The sequence below is a fragment of the Quercus lobata genome, chromosome 8 (genome assembly GCF_001633185.2).
Source record: "Quercus lobata isolate SW786 chromosome 8, ValleyOak3.0 Primary Assembly, whole genome shotgun sequence".
In the NCBI taxonomy this organism is placed as follows: Eukaryota; Viridiplantae; Streptophyta; class Magnoliopsida; order Fagales; family Fagaceae; genus Quercus; species Quercus lobata.
This window is the reverse complement of record NC_044911.1, coordinates 48,029,575-48,037,289: the sequence shown is the minus strand read 5'-3', so window position 1 is coordinate 48,037,289 and position 7,715 is coordinate 48,029,575. Positions and strand designations below refer to the sequence as shown.

General features: G+C 45.8%; 1 pseudogene; it reads left to right on the top strand.

Moving 5' to 3' along the window:
• Window positions 1-6,425: 6,425 nt before the first annotated feature.
• Window positions 6,426-7,426, top strand: LOC115954866 (annotated as a pseudogene).
• The last annotated feature ends 289 nt before the right edge of the window (window positions 7,427-7,715 follow it).

Genomic DNA, 7,715 nt, shown 5'->3' with positions numbered 1-7,715 from the left:
GCATTATGGGCCATAGAACTGAGCGAATTTGATATTCAATACCGCCCACGGACTGCCATCAAGGGACAGGTCGTCGCCGACTTTATAGCTGAGTTCACTCATGATGAAGACAAGGGGGCAGCAGAGTCCCCTCAATGGAGTATATATACGGACGGGTCATCCAACAAACAAGCCGCAGGGGCCGGCATTGTGCTATTATCGCCCGAAGGAGACACCATTGAATGCATGGTCCGTCTCGACTTCCCTGCCACCAACAATCAATCAGAGTATGAGGCTCTGATAGCAGGGCTCGACCTCGCCAAAGCGGCAGGAGCCGCGAGGGTAGTCGTCTACTGCGATTCACAGGTCGTAACTAATCAAATAAATGGAGACTATGAGTGCAAGGGCGAAAAGATGAAGAAGTACCTTGCTGAAGTAAAGGCGAGAGTGGATGACCTAGAAGCTAAAGTTGTCCAAATTCCTAGAGAAGAAAACGAGCGAGCCGACCGCCTCGCGAAAGCCGCCTCAGCAGAACAAATGATCATCCCTGGTAATGTACTCTCCTTCATACAGCTTTCTCCGCTAATAGACCTCAACAACATGCAGGAAATATGCTCCGACAGAAGCTGGACGACGCCGTTAGTTTCATACTTGAGAGACGGGGTCTTACCGGACGAAAAGGAAGCCGCAAGGAGACTTAAGGTCCAGGCAGCGAGGTTCGTCCTAATAAAAGACGTCCTTTACAAAAGAGGTTTCTCCCAACCATATTTAAGATGCTTGGGTATGGAAGAGGCAGACTACGTCATGAGAGAGGTGCATGAAGGAATCTGCGGAAACCACTCAGGGTCCAGGTCGTTGGTGCACAAACTTGTGCGAGCAGGGTACTATTGGCCCACCATGCAAAAGGACGCCGAAACCTATGTCAGGGCCTGCGACAAGTGCCAAAGGTTCAGCAACATTATTAGGCAACCAACCGAAGAGCTGACCCCAATGACGGCCCCATGGCCGTTCGCACAGTGGGGCTTAGATATTATGGGACCCTTCCCTACAGCGGCACGACAGCTAAAGTTCCTGGTGGTAGGCATCGACTATTTCACAAAATGGGTGGAAGCCGAAGCTTTGGCCACAATAACGGAGAAAAACGTACGAAGCTTTGTTTGGAGATGTATCATATGCAGGTTTGGCATTCCTAGAGTCTTCGTCTCGGACAACGGACGACAATTCGACAACGACCCCTTCCGAGATTTCTGCTCGCAACTAGGAATAAAGAACCACTATTCCTCCCCCGCCCACCCTCAAGCTAATGGTCAAGTCGAAGTAACGAACCGATCCTTGCTTAAGATTATCAAGACTCGGCTCGAGGGGGCAAAGGGTATATGGCCCGATGAATTGCCAAGCATATTATGGGCTTACAGGACGACAGCAAGGACACCCACAGGAGAAACACCATTCCGACTGACGTATGGAGGCGAAGCGGTCATTCCAGCAGAAGTGGGACTCACAAGCTACAAAGTGCACAACCACGACGAAAACAAAAATGACGAAGCTATGCGACTACAGCTGGACCTAATAGACGAGATTAGGGCAATAGCAGAACAAAGGCTCGCTCGGTACCAGGACCGTATGGCTAAACATTACAACTCCCGGGTTCGACACAGGGACTTCCAGGTTGGAGACCTTGTTCTTAGAAAGGTCATGGGCGCCGCTAGGGACCCTACACAAGGGAAACTCGGCCCCAATTGGGAAGGATCCTACAGAGTCACGTCGTGGCAGAGGAAAGGCACGTACCATCTAGAGACGTTGGAAGGAAAGAAACTGCCGCACCCATGGAACACCGAGCACCTACGAAAATACTACCAGTAGGAGCGACAGCACGAAGTTCAATTTTCTCTTATTTTATTTTACATTCCAGCAAGATTTAGTCTCACTCCTCAGAACTATCATTTACTTTAATCTTTTTGCAACAATTCTTCTTTTTAGCCCAAGGGGCAGGATTTGGTTTTAATTACTTTTATTCGAATGCGTGGTAATAAGAGGAGTTTTTCAGAAATTACTGAAGTGTATTTTTTCTACGATCTATTAAGCTCGCGGCCAAAACCGCTAAGTCCATAACATACGGACCAAAAAGATGTCAAAGACATTAAGGCTAAGGCCGACGGTCCAATAGATGAAACGATCATCGTACGGACAGAGTCCTAAAAAACCAAGGACTAATGGTGTTAAATACACCAAGGCTTAAAAAGCTGACGGGCCAAAAAAGATGTCAAAAGACATTTAAGGCTAAGGTCGACGGTCCGGAAAATATAAAAAGCCGACGGTCCAATAGATGAAACGATCATCGTACGGACAGAGTCCTAAAAAACCAAGGACTAATGGTGTTAAATACACCAAGGCTTAAAAAGCTGACGGGCCAAAAAAGATGTCAAAAGACATTTAAGGCTAAGGCCGACGGTCCGGAAAATATAAAAAGCCGACGGTCCAATAGATGAAATGATCATCGTACGGACAGAGTCCTAAAAAACCAAGGACTAATGGTGTTAAATACGCCAAGGCTTAAAAAGCTGACGGGCCAAAAAAGATGTCAAAAGACATTTAAAGCTAAGGCCGACGGTCCGGAAAATATAAAAGCCGACGATCCAAAAAATGAAACAATCATCATGTGGACGAAGTCCTAAAAAACTAAGGACCAATGAAGGTGTTAAAATACACCAAGGCTTAAAAAACTGACGGGCAAAAAGATGTCAAGAACATCATAAAAATAACGGTAGGAAAAGGCTAAAGGCTAAAAAAGCTGACGACTATTAGATGAAGCAATCGTCATATGGACGTAGCCCTCAAACCAGGGCATACAATAACGAGTCATCAAAGTGACGGATTTAAAAGATTGACGACCTGAAAACAGAAACCAAAAGCAAAAGCTGTAAACCAACGGTCACCAAGCCGACGGAGCTTGGAGCCTAGGCATGACATCATGCTAACAGGGGCTTCCAACAGTTCAAAATAGCTGACGCGATTGAAGTAGACGGGAATAATTACCAAAGTTTCGTCTAAGGCCACCTTTGACAAAGGAATATAAAAGCAACAGGAATTAAACACAGCAGAACACAAACAAAAGCCCGAAGGAAACAAAGGGAGCACTTAAAAATTGTTTAAAGTTACAATTGTTCTCCAAAACAACTATCTTATACATGACCAAAATACAAAATAAAAGCTAAGGGGCAGGAACGTCAGCATCCTTGCCGTTAGTCCGATGGTCTTCAACATCCACAGTCACGGCAGGAGAATCAGAAGCAGTAGGATTAGCAGCAGGCTGGGCTAAGACGACACTATCGTCGCGCCTCGGAGTAGGTTGACGGAAGCTGTTGTCTCCGTCATCCATGGTGATCCCGGATAAATCCAACTCCGGGTAGGCCGACGCAACTTGCTGAAGGCAATCTTCAAACCCGGTGCCATAATATTCACCACACGAGTCAATGAAGGGCTGCGACACTTTGAAATCTTTAATCGCGTCAGCCCCCGCCGTCTGCAGTTTTTCACCTAGAGCCGTCACCTCTTTCTGGAGTTTATCATTCTGACTACTGACTTCCGTCAGCTTCTCCTTAACTTCCTGCAGCTCCTTGTTGAGGATACGGACGGCCTCCTTGTACTGACCTTGCTGGTTCATCAGGTTGGTATTATGATTTCGAACTCGAGTGACGACCCCCTCCTTCGCCGCACAACGATCTTGAAGAGCCTTGACACGCACCAAGGCCTAAGAAAACATATCCGTCAGTTGAAAAGTATACCAAAGCAAAGCAAAGCTTCTCCAAACAAAATTTTAGTGAACATACCCTGGTGAGGTCAAAAAGGGCTGACGCCCCTAATTCCTCCGTCCCCACCTGGTCACAAGGTTCAATGTCCGTCGGTTTTATCAGGGACCCAACCTCCCCGACGGCATAATCCTTGTGAGTCAGGAGACGGCAGGGGCCCTCGCTGACGGGACCGGCGGAGGTCATCACCCCCTTGCCCGCACCATGACTGAGCTTGGGAAGGGACTTTTCCTTCAATGGTTCGTCCCTAGGAGTGACGGCAGATTTCTTTGAGGGACGGCTGTCATCACCGTCAGGCTTCCTCTTCGTCACCTTGGCGACGACCTTTGGAGTTGACGAGGCCTCCCCTGCTGCCTCCTTATTTTTTCTCTCCTCCTTCTGACGAGCTGCGGCAGCCCTTATCCTTTGCTTCGCAGAGTCCATTTCTACAACACAAAAAACACCGTTGGGGCAGATGACGGAGGGATAAAACTGACGGGATAAATAAAAGCTTACTTAGTCGGCGTGCAAACTCTTCCAACCTTCGAGCTTCCGCTGACGGATCTGGACCCCCACAGTATAAGTGAAGGGTGTCAAGGGTGATCAAATCCCTGCACTTACGTTCTTCCAAAGGAATTTCCAGAATCCGTTGGATGAACCCCTCCTGCTCGTCAGTTATGCGCGGACGGGTATAAGCTGAAAGAAATAAAGTATTGTTAGCGTCGCCTCAAAAAACACACAAGCCTCATAGGTGACGGGATTAACCTGAATCCCTGACGAAGGCCCAGGTATTGTCAAAATAACCACGGGGCATCGTCGCCCACTCCTCCTGACGGCAAACCCAATCCGTCCCCTCAACGAAAAAATATCGACTCTTCCAGTTCCTATTGGAGTCTGGCATATCGGACACTAGCCTTAGCCCTTTCTCCCGGGCATTAAAATGATACGTCCCCTTAGACGAGGCGATGTGGTGAGGCCTATAACAATAAAAGAATTCTTCTAATGTGAGCTGACGGTGTCCTCCACTTAGACTGCCCCAAAGAATTTCAGCTCCTATAAAAGTCCTCCAGGCGTTTGGGGCGATCTGGGTGACGGATATTCCAAGGAAGTCAGCGAGTTGACGGTGTAGAGCCGTCAACGGTAACTTCAGACCCGCAGCAAACATGGCATCATACATACCAACGTCAGCTGTCGTCCCGGAGTAACACCTTTCATCCTCTGAAGGGAGACGGAGGGGGATGTGGTCTGGGATTTGGTAACGAACCCGTAATTCCCTAAAAACTTTATCGCTCATCCCAGGCGAAAATTTGTTGACGGCCCAATCCTCAGGAAGGATGAAGGGACGGCTATCTCCAGGACCCTCTGAGGTTCCTTCACTGGATCTCTCATCCCCGTCACTATCCTCTCCGTCAACATCCACTCCATCCCCGCTGTTTCCATCCCCTCTTCCCTCATACTCATCTCCCTCGACAAAACTCCTATCGTCGTCAGGAGATTGGGTTGACGACCCTCTCTCTGACGGAAGGGAGAAGTCTGACTCATCTCCAGAACCAAAGGTTTCGTCGTAGCCCGCTCCTTCGCGGACTGACGACTCCTCACAAGACGCGTTACTTGACATCTGACTACCTACAAGTGACGGGTTTAAGCTAAGTACCTAGGCTGACGACCATACCAATGAGGCAAAATAAAAAGGGGAAAAGAAGAAGGAAGGGAAGAGAAAATGAAAACTTACCGGTATGGAGGCCTTCTAGACGACTCTAAAAGACAGCAACAGATAAGCCGACGGAAGTAAAGCTGACGAAGAAGGGCGACGGTCTTTCTCTCCACAGGATCAGCAAGAATGAAATAGTGAAAAATGAGGGGAGGTGCTGCTTATATATAAAAAAAAATGGCGCGGAAGACGAAGCGACGTCTCGTCGAAATGCAGAACCAGTAGGAGCAAGCCACCTGTCCAAGGCATTAAATGCACAAGATCCACGCGAACGATATCCCTATAAAACGAACTCCATAACCCGTCAATATAAAGTCTGACGGAGGTATGGAGTAGGGGGCAAGTGATGAGGATAAAATTAGTCAAGCAAGAGTGACGGTCCAAGCTGGACAAGCGTGACGGGATGAAGCTATACCGAGGGCATTTCTCCAAGGCTGACGGAGGAATATAGGAAGAACACATAAAATTGGGCATCCTGAAGAGTGACGGAGGTAAAATTGGGCAGACGGGATAGACTTGGGCAGACGGGGTTAACCTAAGCTGACGGCGTCAGTCTACAGATTGATTGATCTGCGTGTTTACATATATAAATAAAATAACTCGCCCCCCCGCGTTTCAAGGAACCTAGAGACTCCTAAATGGAAAGAATCCCGTAAAATACACTCAAGAAGACTCCTATAAGGAAAAGACTTCTACTCCAAGGAAGAGAGGTCAACCATCTACTACTATAAAAACCCAAGCACCCTCACAAAAGGAGGTACGCATAATTTACCCTCTCTAGCACTCTAGAGCAGTGAGAATATTTTCTAACTTGACCTTCGGAGGGTGTTTGGCCGGTACCACACCGGTACTCTCTGCTAGGTTATTCCTTTTCGTTGTGCAGGTGCCATTTGATCGTACGAGGAACGTGTGAACTCATTGGTGGTACTATTTCCGGCATCATCAATATGAATGCTAATTCTTCAGCAAATCCCATCACCAAAAGGTATTATTATAACAACATTTTATAAACTTTGTATTCTCTAATTCACATTCTTTATATCATTCATGTTATATTAAAAACTAGCTAAGAGTTTTGCTCAAAAAAAAAAAAAAAAAGAACTAGCTAAGAGTTTAGACTAATAAATGTTAGTTTCCTCATTTCTTTGTGCTTGAAGATTAGAAGGTAAGGTAACGTTAATAACTGGTGGTGCCAGTGGCATAGGTAAGTACAAGGCTTTTTGTTCGACATGGTGCTAAGGTCCTTATAGCTGATGTCCAAGATGAGCTTGGCTACTCAGTCTGCAAAGACATTGGCTCTGAATCCATCTCTTACATTCATTGTGATGTAACAAATGAATCTGATGTTGAAAAGGTCGTGGACATGGCTGTATCCAAGTATGGAAAGCTGGACATCATGTTCAACAATACTGGCATTTCAGGCAAAGCAGAATCACGAATTTTAGAATTTGAAAACGATAATTTCAAAAGGGTTTTAGATGTCAATGTTTTTGGTGCTTTCTTGGGTGCCAAGCATGCTGCTAGGGTTATGATTCCAGCAAAGAAAGGAAGCATTCTCTTCACCTCAAGCCTGGCTTCAATACTGGTCGATGACATTGCACATTCATACGTGGCATCAAAGCATGTTGTGGTGGGAATGGCTAAGAACTTGAGTGTGGAGTTGGGACAGTATGGAATAAGAGTCAATTGTGTGGCTCCTTTTGCAACTGCAACTCCTTTGCTAACGAATGCATTGGGGAAGATGGAGAAGACTAAGGTGGAGGATGTGGTTTCATCGGTTGCAAACTTGAAAGGAGTGGTATTGGAGCCTGAAGATATTGCTTAGGCAGCGCTATACTTGGGGAGTGACGAGTCTAAGTATGTGAGTGGATTGAACTTGGTTGTTGATGGGGGTTATAGTCTTACCAATCCAGCTTTCTCAAATGCACTAAAAATCCTTTATTCTTGATATGTATCAATGTATGTGTTGCAAGTTTCAACTATCATATCACCTCCATTTCTCTATTTTAAAATACTAATATTCCTTTATTCTTAATTCACATTCTTTATGTCATTTATGTTTTTTTAAATGCTATCTTAAGAGTGATGTTAAAGTCAAGTACCATAATTTAATGGCATTGACATAAATATTCTTCTTAATAAAAAGAATCAATATTCAAAATTCCCCTCATCTTTGTTGTATCTATCAAAAATAAAATACTAATATTGAAGATATAGAAAAGTTAACAAATGTCTTA